Source organism: Phalangium opilio, unplaced genomic scaffold (genome assembly GCF_054372755.1).
Source record: "Phalangium opilio isolate 3A_F unplaced genomic scaffold, DU_Popi_V2 ptg000079l_1, whole genome shotgun sequence".
NCBI classification, from domain to species: Eukaryota; Metazoa; Arthropoda; class Arachnida; order Opiliones; family Phalangiidae; genus Phalangium; species Phalangium opilio.
In genome coordinates this window covers 1,210,463-1,225,028 of record NW_028324187.1, presented here as the reverse complement: position 1 = coordinate 1,225,028, position 14,566 = coordinate 1,210,463, and the positions used below count along the sequence as shown (strand labels likewise).

The window sequence follows — 14,566 nt, the reverse complement described above, 5'->3', positions numbered from 1 at the left end:
AAGCTGTTTACGCGGAAAAGCTGCTTGATGAAAAAAAAGGCTTAGCTCGCTCCAATACCGACTCCCTAGAACTAACTAGGATTTTATATCTCTTTATTATTTTTCGCTGAGTTTTTCTAGAGTTTATTTAGCACACTAATTCGGCTATATATAGAAAGAAAATATTGAATTTGTTCAACTGATTAAAACTTGACATAAGGGATTTTCATTAAAAATGTAGGCCTATAGTATTTCAGAATTTTTTTTGTTCTAAATATAGACAGACTCCTATATTTGCCTACAGCTAAAGCATTGTTTTGTTCCTAATGTTTCAAAATACGTCATCAAATTCAAATTATATACATATATATATACCTATACAAAATAATGAAAAATATTCCCCGAAACTTCGAAATTCGACTTTAACCTTTCAATGTAAAATTTTACTCTGTGAAAGATATTAAAATTCTTTTTGGCAAAAAACTCTCCTGTATGAAAAGTCGGGAGAATGGAGTATTCAGGCAAAAGCGAGCGAGTAACCTTCGCCTAAGGTTAGAAAAACGTATCAACTAATGATTTTTGAATTGGTTTTTTTGGGTTTTTTTTTAGGAATGAAAGAAATATAGTCATATATGAAAAAAGGGGTGCCCAGTCAGTTGGTAACCAACAAAATCATTAAATCGATCTGAAAATGTTCTTTTTTTAAGGAATTTTTCCGCTTTTCCAACTAAAAAAGGACTATCATTAACAATCCCACGAAAAGAAATGACTACCTTCAATATACTGTTTTGTAAAAATGTTTTTTCTCTTTTTAAACTTTAAAAGTCGACCGAATAAAAAAAATTATTTAAATTTTTTTTTTAGGTTTTTTAAAGGTTTTTAAAGGAAAAAGAAAAGACATTTTCCCCTTGTCATTAAAAAAAGAATAGCAAAAATGTTCCGCAGTTACTTGCAGGCCGACATTTTTTAAATTAAAAGAAATAAAAAACAATATGATCGTAACCCTACTAAAGAATATTTAAACTTCTCCTCAAAAATGTTGATACCCCGAGAGCACTCTTCATGGGCACCTTCGATATTGAAAGTTTTCGAATCGGGGTCACAGCCTAACGGGGGTATTAAAACTTCTCAAAAATGTTGATACCCCGAGTTCACTTTTGTGAGAGAATTTTTCATGGGAACCTCTGATATTGACAAATGAGGTGTCCATGGAAAGCTTTTGCCTCGGGATGGTCAGAAAACCATCGAAACTTGATTTTCAGTAAAAGGACAAATTAAAATTGCAGCTTTTGCCAATGATAAACTTATAAAATTAATAAAGTGTATTATTATTCGATGCCTTTTGGCAGTTAGGAGTATTGATACAATTTACAGTAGGAAGCCAGGCTACTTCTCGATCAAAGTGCAGTTCCAAGTACCCTCGCCTCCTGGGTGTTTACTGTAAATGGTATCAATCCTCCTAGTCTGAATTAACTATGTATAATCTCGCATCACAGTGCGGCGTTGAAAATTACCCTAAGGTCATAAAATTATAAGAATCCACCGCAATATTAGCGGGGACGAGTCTAAAACTGGGACAATTCCAATGGGAACCCTATGGCAATTTAGAGATAAAACAAGTCAATTTTTTCTAATTTTTTTTTTCATTGTGTCGTTTTCTCTCGTTATTTAACGCCTCGTTCAAGATTTTTAGAATGTGTTTCCCCTCTTTCTTTCTTTCTGCCTTCCCTCATTTTAACTAAAAACAGAAGAAACAATCTAGCAGCGTCCACGATGCTGCTTTGCTGCTCCGCAAGTCTCGGGGTGCTGCTGGTATCTTTCTAAAAATATCAGGCGAGGCCCCGTTGACTCGATATATACTGTATACCCCAGGTCGGTAATTAGCTTCTTTTAAGGATCTCCCAATTAATGCTTCCTCTAATTAAGCTTCTCTTTTACGCTTGCTTTTTTCAAAACAAAGGGACCCCCGAAAGGAAAAGAAAAAAAAAGTTAAGATACTCCAAAGTATATGACCTATTTTGTCAGACTTCAAGTGGGAATAAGATCTACTACTGGTAATTAACTCCCGTTCACACCTACTGTACGTGTCTTTTTGGTGATTGAATTTTTTGGCGCCAGATGAAATACGACCAAACTGACAGATCCTTAATGAACCATGCACCCCAATATTTTGAGTCTAAATGAACCGCAACCTCAATATTATGACCCCAAATGAACCACAACATCAATATTTTGACCCTAAATGAACCATAAACCTCAACATTTGACCCTAAGTGAACCATACCTCAATATTTCGACCCTAAATGAAGCACAACCTCAATATTTCGACCCTAAATGAACCACAACCTCAATATTTCGACCCTAAATGAACCACAACCTCAATATTTCGACCCAAAATGAACCACAACATCAATATTTTGACCCTAAATGAACCACAACCTCAATATTTCGACCCTAAATGAACCACAACCTCAATATTTCGACCCTAAATGAACCACAACCTCATTATTTTGACCCTAAATGAACCACAACCTCAGTGTCTGACCCCTGATGACCAATACCTCAATAAATTGACCCCTTAAATGAACTAGACCTCGATATATTGACCACAAATAACTTGATGGCTTCTGAGACTTACTTAAAATGTCTGAACGAGACTTCAAAATTCGAGACGAAATTTCTTTGCAAAGATAGGATTAAAACACATTTGTTTTCTTGCCCAAAAAAAAAAAAAGAAAAAGAAGAAGAAGAGGAAAGAAAAAGAAACTAAAATCTTAATAAGAAAAAGATTTTCAATCAACTAAAGTCGTCTGGGGATAATAATTTTTTAAGACGTGGGTACCTATACCTACCTACTTAAAAGAGGATGTTTTCGCAATCTAAACTAGAATGTACTCTTTTGTTTGTTTAATTCCTTTGGGAAAACTTTGTTTTGGAGCTACCATCCATTACCTTAAATTGCTCTACGAAATATTTTGCGCTTACAGTGCATCAAATTAATGAGGCTATTTTGCAATCCCTGAAAAGGATAGTACCTATAAAGCTATTTTCGAATGGAAGCGTTTTATTTTTTTTTGGAATGCGCACGCACTCTCCACCAAAGAGTAACGCAGCTATGACGCCATTTTCCATTTTCGAAATATTATCGATTTAAAACAAAAAAAAAAATAAAACTGACTTAAAAGGTTTAATTTTCACATTTTGAAGTATTTAAAACTACTTAAACGTTACGCAAGTCCCTTTAAAGTATACCATAAAGGAGTAATAGAAGGAGAGGTAAAGAGTTCGACAGTCCTCCCAACCACAAGTGGGAGGGAATACACTGGAAGACATTCGAGGGCGCTATACAACGTTCGCTTGTCACGTGACTACATACTACCAGGCGGCTTACAATACATTTCCAACCTACCTCATCCTCCCGCTGTGGGAGTTAGGTAGGCATCAAAAGCCTGCTAGAGTCAGCCTGTCTAGTCTTTACTTCTCCTTTCTATTTTTCCTCCATGAGTTTATATATTAAGTCAGGCATAAGTACCTAAACCTTTCAAGCTATCTATACACGTAGCTTTAGTTTAGAAAATATATACCATTTCCTCTGCCTCAATAAAAAACATTAAAGTAAAACTTTCAAAAATCTTTCCCTCCCATTAAAAATTAAATTAAAAATCTCACTTTGAAGGCTTCCAAACTCTCCAGCGCACTTTCAACTCTCAAAAAGTCAAAACCGAGGGGGAAACCACTAAGAAAATTTTGTACACCTGATTTCAGATTTCAAATGACTTCAATTGAACTATCAAAGACTTCAATTGAACTATCAAAGACTTCATTCGACTTCAAAGACTTCACTAACTGTATTTGATTTCAGATGACTTCAATAAAATTTATAAAGACTTCAAGGGACTTCAATATAATTTATAAAGACTTCAAGTGACTTCAATACAATTTATAAAGACTTCAAGTGACTTCAATACAATTTATGAAGACTTCAAGTGACTTCAATATAATTTAGAGACTTCAAGTGACTTCATTACATTTTATAGACTTCAAGTGACTTCAATAGAATTTGTAAAGACTTCTAGTGACTTCAACATAATTTAAAGACTTCTAGTGACTTCAACATAATTTAAAGACTTCAAGTGACTTCAATAGAATTTATAGACTAAAGCCGATTTCTATTTTTTTCTCAAGACTTCATTAAATTGTAATAATTAAAAAATATCTATGTACTTCGCTATTAAGTACTAAGGTGCAGAGCAACCGAAAGCAATTATCTATGCAGAATTATATCAAGAATTAATTTACTATAAGAATGCCTAAGTCACTAGATTTTACGCTTCTACTCTTACGCCAGTGTTAGTGGACAAGTAAGCCCCACCCCTTTCATGTCCCTCATTGCTCTGCGCTTTCCTATTGGATCCCGCGGGAATAGGTCATACAGACGCGATTGACGTATTCCGAATAGAGAAAGAAAACGTCTAGCAAAGTGAGCAGAAAATGGAGGCTGCCAGCGGTGCTGAAACGGTTAGGGAATGGTTTTTAATTGCCATTAACAAGTTAGTTAAAGGTTTTGAACCTAACTTAATGGATTTTGAATACTTGTCTCTACGTGAAAATCGTTCGTTCTATAATTGTTTCTAAATCGAATCAAGTGTACTATACTTATGATTTCGTGAGTTCCAAAAACCAAACCAAGGCTTAACGAGAAGGTAAAAGAGATAGATGGTGGAAACATAGAGTAAGATAAAATATTAAGTCCCGCCTTCTTTTCCAGCCTCCCCCCACCCATGAGGGGGGATTGTCGACTATCACGCGCGCACCGGACGCCTTTTTAGGCCTTCTTATAGTAAATTCCTTCTTGATTATATGGCGCAGATACAAGCCCGGATAGTATACTGATCCATTTGATCGTCGCTTATGTCTCAAGAATTCTGCGACGTTTCACGCGGGAAAATATGATCACGTGATCGGCCGCTATTTACGGAAAGAAGTTTTTGTCGTGGCATAGCTAACTCAATCACGCCAGTGAGCGCTTGGGCAGTAGTTTTTGCAAGGGGTCGGTCATTCATGAAATCCCGTACGCTACCCGCGAAATCCAACTTAAAAAATCTCATAAAAAATCCGAAATCAATAAAGAAATAACAAAACAGTAAAGAAATCACAAAATCAGTAGAGAAATCACAAAATCAGTAGAGAAATTACAAAATCAGTAAAGATACCACAAAATCAACAAAGAAATCACAAAATCAGTAACGAAATCGCGAAATCCATTACAAAATTCACGAAATCCAAACTCAAAAGAAATCACAAAATCCAACGAAATCAATTGAAATATCCCAAAATCTGCCGAAATCATGGAAAAAATCCGAGGAAATCACGGGAAAAATTGCAAAATCCGTTGGATTTTATCGAATTTTGAAATCAAACAAAATCCGACGAAATCATACGAAATCCGAAGAAATCCAATTGGATTTCGAAATCCCGTACACTTTTTCCAAAACGTCCGACCCCTCAGGTTTTTGAAACTGATTATCGTCTGATTCATACTCGAATTCATAGTTCAGAGAACTAGAAGACACAATTTTTAAATTGGCTGCTTGTATGCTGTATTTCGAAGGTTCCCAATTTAGTTAAATAGTAGTTTAAATTAAGCCAATTAAACTTCGCCACAAACAAAAATATATCGTTTTTACGAATATTCCTTGAAAACGGAATGATTAGCAGCCGACAATAAGTCCAAAAACGAAAAATTTCTGGGGAAGAGTGTCTGGCACAAGAGTCTGGTAGCATTGCACCTCCGAAAACGGCCGAAAATTGAGGGATAGAGACCAGCCCCCCCCCCTGTTTGACTGGAAAATTTATAGGACATTGTCCACTGTAGTGTGCAGAAATAGTATCACATCTCCATAGTCAAGCTATCAAAACTTCCAAAATTTTATTGGTCAAACTGTCCAGTGACCCCCTTAGTTTTTAACAAAACTATGGCACATTTTAAAATTCCAGTGTCCTGTACTTATTTCCGGCCCTGATCAAGACTATTGAAGATAAAATTTGAAGAAAAGGAAATTTCCACTTATGAAAGACGGAATTTCAATAGACTTCAAGGGATTTTTCTACCACTTCATTTGACTTCAAGAGATTTCCAACGGACTTCGTATGACTTCAAGAGATTTCCGAGAGACTTCAAGAGATTTCCGAGAGACTTCAAGAGATTTCCGAGAGACTTCAAGAGATTTCCGAGAGACTTCAAGAGATTTCCGAGAGACTTCAAGAGATTTCCGAGAGACTTCAAGAGATTTCCGAGAGACTTCAAGAGATTTCCGAGAGACTTCAAGAGATTTCCGAGAGACTTCAAGAGATTTCCAAGAGACTTCAAGAGATTTCCAAGAGACTTCAAGAGATTTCCAAGAGACTTCAAGAGATTTCCAAGAGACTTCAAGAGATTTCAAAGGGACTTCGTATGACTTCTCTTGACTTCAGAGAGACTTCAAGAGATTTCAAAGGGATTTCGTATGACTTCAAGAGACTTCCGAGAGACTTCGACTGACTTCAAGCGATTTCCAAGGACTTCGCATGACTTCAAGGGATTCTCTAGGGACTTCCTAAGATTTCCGAGATTTCAACTAAACTTTGCGATTTATAGAGACTTCAAAAACAATTTATGGACTTCAATTGTGATTTCAAAAATTTTGTACACCTGATTTCACAAGTGGTTTCCCCCTCGGTCAAAACTTAAAGACTGCAGCAGTCAAAAATTTTATTTCATTTGAAGTGCACCCAGAGACTTGAGTATTTCGGGAAATTCCCATCCAGCTCTTGTAAATTAGAATGAACCAAGGGCTGCTGTAACACGGTCGGTACATATATAAGGTCTCCCCAAAGAATGCGGGTTAAATTGTAAAACGGGAGACTTTGCAAAATTTGTTAATTCCCAAGACCATCGAAGCAATTAGACTATTAGAGCAAATTTTACGCTCTCGATTCCTGGAATACGTAGGTGCCTATAAAGCCCTCCCCCCGGTTAAATATAGGGTGTTGGCAAATTTACAAGGCTATAACAAGGGGGTGTTGCGTACTCTCAGCCGTTTACATTCTGTTATCTATCCACCTTACAAGCTGAACGCGCGCGAACTTGAACTGTAAATCCTGAAGGGATAAAGTTCTATGGTTACCTCGTGATTCGGTTACATTCGGTTTAGCAACTCGGATAATTCGGTGGCAAACTAATCAGCAAAACTACACGTTGCGCCTATCAGAAGTAGATAATTGAAAGTAATCGCTGAAACAAAGAGGGATGATTAAATTTGGCCAAAACAAGGGAGCTCCAGACGAAAGCTCCGTCCACACCGATTGTAACGTAACTCGACAACTTTAAGTTAATCTATCTCTGATGGGATTAATAACCATGGACGGTGCGGTGTTAAGGAGAAACGCGACATTGTCATTGCTGATAGCGACGAGATGTATGTACACTTCAAAACCCAATCTATGTTGACAGAGTTAACAAGGTTTGTTTTAACCCTAACGTATTTACATCACCAGTGACAATTTACATCGTAAATAGTTATAGCATTTTATTATAACTTTCAACCCTTTTCCGGACGACTAGAGTTAAAATTTCCCGCCATAACAGCTAGCGACCAATATCAATTTGTTCGGAACAACTTTTCCCGCCAAAAGTTGTCGTTTGTAACCTAACGTTAAGGTTTATCTGGGGGCTTTTAAAACCAGGCAAAGCGTGGATTACCCCAGTAAGTCGATGGACCATTACATAGAAATGTTTTCTACCCTTATATCCAGCATATCATTTATTAAAAACCATTACGTAGTGCGAGAAAAGCTCGAGGTTTAAACTGAAATGGTCTGTATTCAATTTTGGCATTAGGATCGGGCCAGGATTTTGCAAGGTTTCTCCCAAACTTTAGTAATAGAGTCAGGAAACTTTGGAGCGCGATTTTGATTATATAGGAGTTAAACGTTTATATCTATAGAATGCGGATTTTATACTCGAATACCCGATAAAATCTGGGTTAAATTTCTGTTCGCTCTCTGGGGAAAAATATTAATTTTCCTTTAGAGATTCGTACCATATTAAAATGCATAGTATAAAGTTCTATCTCTAGTTCTAATAGAGTGAGGATTTATCCGTTTAAATCGTAGCCTACTTATTAATATTTTGTTTTTGATTTCGTATAAACAAGTATGGTTTCAAAAATCAAAGGGTGAATTAAGCGTGTAGTATGTACAATATTTTAAAAACGCCTGTACAAGTGTTCCAACTGCTGCACACCAGTGCTCAGGGAGAAGTCAGCAATCAGGGGCTAAACCGGGACTTCCACCAGACGGATTTTCATTAAATTCCCTGTCTATTTTTCAAAAATTTCCCCTGATTAAATACGTACGTACGTCTTTTATTGGTTCGTAAATGTTTTTATGTGTGTAATTCCCTAATTAATTAATTAATTAATTTTTATTAAATTTATTGTCAATCTCGGTCATCAATAAGAGTGGGAGACTTAACAACAAAAATAATTTTAATCAATCTTAATTAAATTTCCCTAACTTTTCTAGGGTATTAAAAGGGTTCATATAACTTTTGGAAAACCGATTTCCCTGGGTTTTAGGTTTTTTCCCATATATTTCCCTAAGTTTTCCAGGTTTTTTCGCATATATGGAGTAATAACAAAGGGAGTGGTTTTTTTTACAGTTCTAGCAACCCCTTCAGAGCAAACTTACTCAAGCATCACAAATTTCCCAGAACTTTACTAAAAATTCAAAATTTCCTTCAGTTTTTTTGTCAACTATTTCCTTAAGTTTTTGTCAACTATTTCCTTCAGTTCTTTGTCAACTATCTCCTGGATTTTTTTTAATAACTCTCCTTGAGTTTTTTTTTCTGTCAACCATTTCCCTGAGATTTTTGACAACAAATTATTTCCCTGAGTTTTCCAGGTTTGTAAGAACCCTGATTACGCTTTTTCCAGACCGAGTACGCACCCTGAATTTGTGTAACATTTTATGAAAAATATTCGCATCCGTCTCTTCTCTCTTTTAAGTTTCAAACAAAACCCCGACTTACGCGATATAAAAGTCCGTTAAAACGAGCTCGAAGCAAACCCAAGCTCTTTATACATTCTACGGTTGACTTCTAGTTATTAATAACGAGCATATTTTCAAGGCAACTTCCCCCATCATTAATGAACTTTTAGAATAGATTCGAGGCGGAAAGAGGGAGAATATATAGAGCCAAAAATACCGTATAATACCGTCATGAAGAAGTTTGAAATGATCGTCTTTATAGAGTTTGGGTGCTTCCCATCATAGAGGGTGCAATAGCTACCCCTTGGATTATAGAAAACGACGACACTATCACTTGACAGCGTTGTAAAAGTTGGAGCAAGCCCGTTTTATTCATCATAACGATGCAAGGTTAAGGGTGATCTCGATATGGACCATTTTGCTACACCAAGTTAAGGTTTTCGCCTTGGGCTTTGAGTGGGCATAGATTTTTATGGAGACTAAGTTTATGAAAGAGTACGGTATAGTCTTCAATCGAAGTTGTCTATGGTTGTCTCCCTCTTCTATAATAATAATCGGTCACCACCCTTTTCTACACTAAATGATTAATGTCCCCCAGGGAAACGTAGTAGGACCGACTATAAGCGAGCGAGGGCAGGACATCATACCCGACTTGACTTCTCCAAAATAGCTGGCAGGGATGGGAAACCCCTTATAACTATAATCTACGAAATCATTTCCAGCTTCAGAATAGACCACGGAAGAAGCCGGGCAAGAAGTTTCTTTAGGGTCAAGTTAAGATTTAAAATCACATTCCACGCGGTTTAAACTGTAGTATACTTTAAGTTGGGAAAAATCCAGTAAGGTACTTGCAGTGGGTGCGAGTAGGGAAACGACATATCCAAGGAAATTCCATCGTTTCCAAGATTTAAAATATAGTGCGTATTACACTCACGTACTGTACAGAAGATATTCGCGTTTATATTATGAATACATCCCGGAACTCATTTAAGACCCGAGAACCTATGAATAGACAGCCAACCAAATTGGGTTTCTATGAGCTGCTATTATTTCCAAAGAGTTGTTAGACGTTAGCCAATATAGGGGCGATACATGAGATCACAGCCAGTCTTGGACATAGCACAATACCTCTGGTTCAAAACCAGTTTATTAATTGCTTGAACCAGTTTTAAATTCAAGAAGTGTGGGGGTTACTAGTCCTTGGGACCAGTTTATTAATTGCAAATCTATAGATAAACTAAGAGGGGACAAGTCCAAGGATCAGTTTATTATTTCGGACACTGGGGGTCCCAAGGACTAGTTTAAAAAACATTCTTGTTTCCCATAATTTTGGACACCCGTGGTCACAGGTCATAAGAACTGGATTAAAAAACAATCTTATTTCCAGACTGATCACAACCCATTCACACTTTGAACGTTCTCAGTTCTTATATGGGTTCTTGAGGCTGGATTTACATCATTCTATAAGTTGCCTCGATGTCACTTGACATTGAATAAAAATACGAATAGCCCGGGTTACCGCAGCGAGTTGTGTCAGGTAATACGGGGTTTAATGTCTTAAATTCTTACGGAAATCCCTCCTACCAGCTATAGCGCATCGCTAAACTAAAGGGTATTTAACGTATGGGAAGAAAATACTCTTCTTAAGCCTTGGCTCTTGTTTTCTCCCATCCCTTAATTGTAGTCAGGCGCCGTAAAACTTCCCTGCAAGTTCCCGCCGAGTCTCGTGAATAAAACTTGATCGTTTATAACCAACCGTATATACCTAACTTGCCCAGCCACCATGCATAGTCTCATGGAGAAAAGACTGTCATAGGCTTTTCACGCACTCCCCATGCAAGTTCCCGGCATGATACGTTAGTAGTCTTAACTTAAGCCCCGTGTCTTATACTGCAATTGGCCAATTTGCATTAAAGCGTCATAACAGCATGTTGCCCTAAAAGCTACAAAGAAAGTAATTGGATATGCCATAGTAACCAATGCGTATTATATACAAATATGTTTACCTAAAGTTTTGACAGACGTCGCCCTCAAGGCCAGACGCTAGCTGCGAGATATCAAAAGGTATAATCAAAAGTTTCTACTTAAAGTTATACTTGAAACTTTTGGAAAAGTGGTTGCATGGTTTTAAACTAATTGAAAATACAATTATTAAATTGCATTTTCAGCCTGTCTTAAAACTTTCAATGAATTCTAGTAAAACTTTTAGTAATATCGCGATATAAACGATAATAAATCCCATGTCAGTTTATACCAAAGAGGCGGCGAGAAATAAAGTTAACATTTCGCCCCTCAATCTATACAATAAATAAAAAAAATAATAATTTCTTAGATGAAAGCTATAGTAGTAACGGAGTTCCATCCCATGAGATTTGTAAGTAAGTTAAAAAAAAACGTTTGCTAATCGATGGGGCCCTTCTTTCAGTTTGACTGGCGCCTCCATCGTCCTCATACTATACAGACAAGCTAGCAGACCACCCCTTTTTAGAGATAGTTCTTTTTTTTGTAATCTTAACAATTTCTAAACTCCCATCCTACTATAGAGAAATCAAAGAATAAGGTTTTTTATATATATATATAAATCAAGAAGCGATATCTAGTTTATTAGGGAGAAGGTAGAAGTTGCCTAAGTATTCGCGCGCCATAGTCCCAGTCCCCCTTTCAAAATACAAAAGGGGGGGCGTAAAAGGAGGCCAGGCTATTTCAACACTCCTCAGTCGGAAAATACTAGTAATTTGCGTCATTCGCGTCGCGCTGACGTGAGTTTTCAAGAACCAATGAGATGCTGCTAGTTGTAATTTAGAGGCGGGGATTAACTCCGGACCTACTATACGTTTAGACTGGAGATAAAGCTATAGAAATGTGGCGAATTTATACCTTCTCCATCGCTTCTTGCATAAATATATCCACTTTCGGCATCTCTGGCTATATAGTTCTCCACCTCATCCGTTATATCTAAAGATTTTTAGCTAGTCGTTTTTATTTATATCAGAAACGTTTCGCCACTTAAGAGGGACCATTAGGGGCTCTCTAACCTAGGGGTGGGGTGTATCGCCCCTCGCCTCGTACTCCTCCATCTAAGAAGGCCGCGCTAAACAAAAAGCAATCATGCAAGAGGTATAGAACGCGCCGGGCCCTTAGATTCAAAACGATTGTTACTCAAAATCATCATCGGAAAAATCCGGGCACGTACCGAGAGCTTGTGTAAGATTTTTTTTCTAAGGTACAATCGAGTCTGGGGCGGTTCACAATACACTCTTTAAAATACCTTTAAACATTATGGACTTAATAAATAAAATATATGTTTAAGTGGGATTAACGAACCAAAGTTTTTGAGTTGAAAAAAGTGATAAACATTCCACCGTTTACGAGTCACGATTGGAATGCTTTAAGGATGACCCCTTAATTTAAGAGGGCATCGGTAAAACACTCTAATCATAACTAGTAAATGGTGTCCCTTGGGGTAAAATGCTATAGAAGTTAAATTTTCGAGTCAAATACCTTTATGGAACACAATGTATATTTGCAATTCAAATTACATCTCACTGTCACAATAACGTTCCTTTCAATCGACTGAAGATGTAAATCTAATCGTTGGAGTGAACTGCCCCTCGCAAGCTATAATCTAATGGCAACTCCTTAACTTCACCAAAACTAAACAACACTTGAAAAATAACCCTTAGTGTCATCGCTCGATCTATAGTCAAGGGTGCTTGGGTAAGTTGGGTTACCTATAGCCTACCTACCCCTTAGGCGATAAAAGATTAACGTTATTCTCAATCTCGCTCGGAGCTTGTTTAAGAGCTCGCCGAGTTATTCTTTTCTCATCCCAATGTTATGTCTACGGTTCTGTTATTTTTTCTTTATCTTTTTAATAATAACAGTCATTTACTATATCCATTGTATAATAGGTTTTTAGCCCCAAGGTAAAAAAGAGAGAATTCCGAATTCCCTCTCTACTTAGTGTTGTTAAAAGGATAGAATTTTTTATTTGTATTTCCAAGATCTTGTTTTAGAATTCACTCAAGTGAAGCGTATTAAACTGAAGTTGGGAAAAATTGTAGTGTTATATTTTATAAGGGATAGATTTAATTTTAGAAGTAGGAATGGAGAACAGAGTAATGTGGGCGCGCGTCAAAGTCCCGGACCCCCTTCCACGGGACGGAGGGGTATGAAAGAAGAGGCGGGGTAATAGCGACAGAGGTAAAAAGGAATTGGCCTTATTCCTGATGAACGCCACCGAGGCGTAGCGGCGACTTTTGGAACTATAATAATACGGTAGCCAATTACAGGTGGCGCTGGAGTCGATGGACTCTGATGGAGATCTGTTATTTTCTATGTTTTGTTGATCTGTCTGAATCATGTGAATAGCCAAGGCTTAACAAGCGATATGGTTTCAAAAGTATTAAAAGTTGATTTTACCTTTCTTATTCTGTCTAATATTATGAAATAAGACTTTCGGAGTAAGTTTTCATTCGATTTTGGTCTATTTGGAGATTATTAGGTTAATAATAATTAGTTAAAACATGCTTTTTGAAGTTGAAGCGGATATAATCAAAACATAGAAAATAACAGATCTCCATCAGAGTACATCGACTCCAGCGCCACCTCTGATTGGCTACCGTATTATTATAGTTCCAAAAGTCGCCGCTACGCCTCGGTGGCGTTGATCAGGAATAAGGCCAATTACGTATTTTTCGCTGTCCCCGTCAGCTACGTCATCAAAACGTAGTTCAAGTGAAACAATAAGATAATTTAAACTTTTCGTTACGTGTTGGAGGGAGGGACTCTATACTGGATGGTCTATGAGTCGGACTGAAGTAAATATTAACCGCTCTCCATTCCTACTTCTAAAATTAAATCTATCCCTGATTTTATTCATTGGTAAATTGTTGTTGATCACCATAATATACTATAGTTAAAGTATATAATGTTTTCTCATTCCACTTCGAAGCAATTTACTTCTGACTGGAGTAAATTTATTTTAGATTGAGAAATGAAGAATTTTTTGATCGATTTTCCTTCGGGAAGATGCCGTGATACATTATTGATTTCAATATACAGTATTAAAAGGAAAATGATTATACCCCCTTGCCTTAGGGACTGGAAAAATGATTCTATTTTAAGAGTTATTGTTCTTGAAGTAGGGATACTAATTATATTTTATAAACTTTATGTATTAAAATTACATCTTAGGGCTATGAAAACGCATTACGAAAGGAGAAATTGATTTGTTACGTATGGGTGGTGGCTTGTAATTCCGAACGCTTCTAATTCCGAACAGTTTTTTTAAATTGATTTTTCTTTTACTTGCGAGGCTTTAGACCGTGAAAAATAGGCTTAAATTATGCCTTGATTCATTGTCTATCCGAAAAACATCATTTCAAATCCATATCTAAAAGTCAGGGAACGATGTGACACGAAATAAAAATGTACCTAATTTGCGAATTTAATTTAACGTCAATTAAAGGGAATGCCGACCCTGATGCCTCCGAAAATAAGGTTTCATTTTCTTCAGATAAATCAGAGGCAAATAAACTCAATTTCAGCCAAAACG

At 36.8% G+C, this 14,566-nt stretch overlaps 1 protein-coding gene and 1 long non-coding RNA gene across 4 annotated transcripts in view; one reads left to right on the top strand and one right to left on the bottom strand.

Moving 5' to 3' along the window:
* Positions 1 to 14,566, bottom strand: part of LOC149654089 (von Willebrand factor D and EGF domain-containing protein-like) — a 135,099-nt gene that overhangs the window by 66,162 nt on the left and 54,371 nt on the right. The window lies entirely within an intron of this gene.
* LOC149654092 (uncharacterized) lies at positions 3,764 to 5,382 on the top strand. The gene is made up of 2 exons (XR_016370496.1): positions 3,764 to 4,682; positions 4,748 to 5,382. It is a non-coding gene; the product is annotated as an uncharacterized LOC149654092 (long non-coding RNA).